This window comes from Cryptotermes secundus, unplaced genomic scaffold, assembly GCF_002891405.2.
Source record: "Cryptotermes secundus unplaced genomic scaffold, Csec_1.0 scaffold1177, whole genome shotgun sequence".
NCBI lineage: Eukaryota > Metazoa > Arthropoda > Insecta > Blattodea > Kalotermitidae > Cryptotermes > Cryptotermes secundus.
This window is the reverse complement of record NW_019744136.1, coordinates 10,303-14,663: the sequence shown is the minus strand read 5'-3', so window position 1 is coordinate 14,663 and position 4,361 is coordinate 10,303.

Below are 4,361 nucleotides of genomic sequence, written 5' to 3'. Positions count from 1 at the left end.
AAGGCCGTGGGGTCAAGTCCCGATGTCATTGGATTTTTTTCAATTAACGTAATCCTTCCAGCCGCACTATGGCCCTGGGGTCGACTCAGCCTCTAAGAGAAATGAGTACCAGGAACTAATTAAATAATTTTCCTGGGGAGTAAAGCGCGGCCGGCGCGTAAGGCTGATAACTTTACCGACATCTTTGAGCCGATTGTCTAGATAATGTGGGACTCTCAACGTCTCACGGCCTGTTGCAGGGATAGCTTTACTTTTTTACTTTACTTTGCACATTGAAATCATATAACGGTATGAACATTTGCGAAGCCAGTCACAAAACGATCGCAACTTTACAAGAAGAATATCTTACTTGCTGACAGTCGGAGGAAGTCTTCCCGAAGCCATGCATCTGGCACGTGCTCAAGACAGCTTACAAGGAAAGGGTGTAAAATCTGGTCGCTGGGGGGCGGAGCCCCAGTACCAATCTCCCATTTGTCATATTCAACGTACGTCGGTGAGTTCGGTCCTAGATTTCGGTGTCCGCCCACTCAACCCTTTAAAACCGACCTCCTTCCGGGGGATCTGATTATCAGTCTATTGCTACTCCCCTAATCTCTCGGCTTCATGCTGGAAGCTCACTTCCTAATCTGTATTAATAGGTTTTTGTAATTATGAAGTCTGCCGCAGACCTCCATGTCTGCCAGCAGTATGGATGCAGATTGCGAGCTCTAGAAAGTCAAACCATTTTTGAAAACAAACCGATCGTACATTCTGACGTAGCAGTTGAATGCTTCTTGTCCAATAGTGTACAACGTCTGTCCCCCAAACAGCCCTTTGTGCTAGTATAAACTGATTTGTAACTCTTCATTATAGGCCGCGCCATAGCTCAAGCGGTTAGTCGCTGATTTCCCACCGCGGCGGCCCGGGTTCGATCCAGGGTCTGATCAAGTGGGATTTGTGGTGGACGAAGTGGTGCTGGGGCAGGTTTTCTCCGAGTACTTCGGTTTCCCCTGCCAATCTTCATTCCACCAAATTCTCCATCATCATAATCAACCGGGGCAGGCTACAATAGGCCAATCAGTGGCCGCCGTGCCGAGTGAACCCAGCTGGACTATGCCCCCACTAAACGAATAAAAAAAAAATGTAAGTATACTCGTAGGAGCCGGGATAGCGCAGTCGGTACAGGCTGGGCGAACGAGGGGTCGGAGTTCAAGTCCCGGTAGGGTCAAAAATTGTTTCTTTCTAAGTCGCCCAGACCGGCTCTGGGGTCCACCCAGCATTCTATCCAATGGGTGTCGGGAGCTCTTTCACCGGGGGTAAAGCGGCAGGAGCGTGAAGCTGACCACTCACCTCCAACTAGTGCCAAGGTTAAGAGTATGTAGCTCTCTATATCCACTCCTCCATACGCCTTCATGGCGTAGTACTTAATTATTTAAGCGCAAGGACAACTTACCTTTAAGTACTGAATACTGGTAATGTCGGACGAAAGGAAGAGATGATAGGAAGAAAGGTGGCACAGAGAAACAAGCAAGAATATAAAACATACAAAATGGAGGATGAAATGTAAACAAAAGATAATATTATATTGTAGCATCCTGTTGCACTTTCTGCTTAGTGTCGATCAGTTTTTTACAGTCTCACATGCAATATTATGTTTTATAATTCCTTTCCCCTTGGCATTACAGCCCCAGTGGGCCTAGGCCTACCTCCATGAACTTCTCCGTTCACTTCGGTTTTTCTAGATCTTAGACATACGGTAGGACTCCTTGGGCGGGTGATCAGCTCGTCGCAATTTATAAAATTTATTAAAAGTTATTCACTGAAAAGTTTAAAGGGTCCGTCACTACGTGTTTAGACCAATGTGGTCATCATCATTCGAGAACAAGACACGCAGCACAACACGAAACAGGAGAGAACACAACCCATCAATTCAAGTACACAAATAAGTAGTTACGCGACAAGTAAAGAACTTCGCGTATATGAATTCTAATAGAAAATGTACACACGTTACAGTCAGTCACATCGAGAAGACTTTCATATGAACAACGCAAGCAACAACAGAAGGCAGCAGTTTCCTCACCCAATAATTCTAACACCTGATGATGACCACATCGGTCGAAACAGGTAGTGACAGACTTTTAAAGTGAATAACTTAATAAATTTTAAAAGACTGATCTACACTAAGTAAACGAAAAATATTACAAACATCTTCGCTCGCTCATACACTGGGATCGTAGTTTTGAATCCCGCTCAAGACATGATGTCTGCTTTTATTCCGTTTGTGTTATCCTGTGTAGGTAGAAGCCTTGTGACGAGCTGATCACCCGTCAAAGGAGTCCTAACGACTCTATAAGATCCACATTTCTTAATTAATTCTGAATGCGAACAGACCAGAGAACCGAACCCGTCAAGGCAGAAGAAGAAGAATATGACGATGTTATTAACCTGAAATAATTAACGTGTACTTCTTTGATCTTACATATAACCGAGAACATAATCACTAGACCTGATTTCTATGCGAGGTTACGTAAACAGAATAATGCAACGTTTATTTATGGTCCACCTGGCGGTGTCGGTGGCTCAGACAGTTGAACAGCTGAAGTACTAGAACTGAATTTGAAGAGATGAGGAAAGAAGATGTGGCCTAGCCTGACGTAGGCGTACTCTTTGTTAAGATATTCATGGGAAACCTACGGTACAAAACTTCGGTTAGGACACTCGGCGTCCGGATTGAAATTCGAATATATTACATTGTAAACCACAGCCAACTTGTTCAGTAGCCCTGCATGTAGAAAGGAGAATTACTGGTGCTCATTGCTTGTCTTAGCAATAACATACATTGCTTTTAAACGGCTAAAGATTTTCATATCTTCCGGGATAAAGACAAATATTCTTTATGGTTTGCATCATGTCTGTTCGATAACCGTGAAATTCAGCCATCACTGGATCACTCTCTCGCCTCTTTAACCTCTGGAGAAGAGTTTCCAGTACAAATTACATATCTGAACCACTCAAGCTCCAACCCTCTTTTTCCACGGTCGTTTCTCAGTACAATAATTAATGGTGACGGCAGAGCAAGGGTTTATCTCGGATTGTTGCGTCCGGAGCCTTAGTGAACACAGTGTAAGTCAAAGAACTGTACCCATCAGGACGACGTGAATTTAAGGAGCCGCTAACAGTTCAGTTCTTAATTGACAGACACGTGATCAGTTTATGAATTTCACTTTGGCAGTCGCGTGACTTTCACTTTTTATATCTGCTGCTGGGAATTAAATCTTGGTTGATTAGGTATAACTGCTTATCTCGTCTGATGCGTATATTATGTAATTATGTAATGTAATTGTATTGTAATGTGCATTACAGTACATAGAAACTTTTAAAAGATTGAGAACATTTTTAGAACGAGTAGTAAGGAAGATCAAGGGCCGCGCCATAGCTCAAGCTGTTAGTCGCTGGCTTCCCACCGCGGCGGCCCGTATTCGATCCCGGGTCTGGTCAAGTGGGATTTATGGTGGAAAAAGTGGCGCTGGGGCGGGATTTCTCCGAGTACTTCGATTTTCCCTTTTAATCTTCATTCCACCAAATTCTCCATCATAATAATCACTCGGGGCAGGCTACAATAAGCCGATCAGTGGCCGCGTGTCTAGTGGACCCAACTGAAACCCACTATGCGAATTATAGTTAAGGAAGATCAATATAAGTATCACTACTATGTTTATCATAGGAGCTGGGATAGCTCAGTCGGTGTAGGGACCGGCTGCGGGCCGGACGGCCGAGGGGTCAGAGTTCGAGTCCCGGTAGGGTCAAGAATTTTCTCTTCTCCACGTCGTCCAGGCCGGCTATGTGGCCCACAAAACCTCCTATCCAATGGTTACTGGGGGCTCTTTCCTGGGGAGTAAAGCGGCAAGGGCGTGAGGCTGATCACTCACCTCCAACTAGTGCCGAGTTCAAGAAAATGTGAATATATACATCCACTCCACCATACAGCTTCATGGCGTAGTGCTTAATTAGTTAAGCACGGGAACAAATTTACTTTACCATAGTCATCAGGTACATATTTGAGGCGTCAGCGTCCCCACTGTCGGTCACGGAATGCCATTTATGGAAGGTGATCTCTCTCCATTGCATTCTCACCAAATTATTTTTCCACTTTTGTTGACATTTTTGCATCTGTTCAAATATTTTTCTTTTCTTTTGGAGTCAACTTTACTTTCGTGGTCTCTTCTAGTGAAACCTAGTAGTGATCTCAAAAAGCCATTTGAACTATCTCTAATGTAGGAAATAAAATACTAAAGCGTTAAAAATGTTATTCTTATAGTAGACTCATATAACCAGGGCCCGGATTTTGATGATCTGAAAATATTTAAAAAATGACCGAAAAA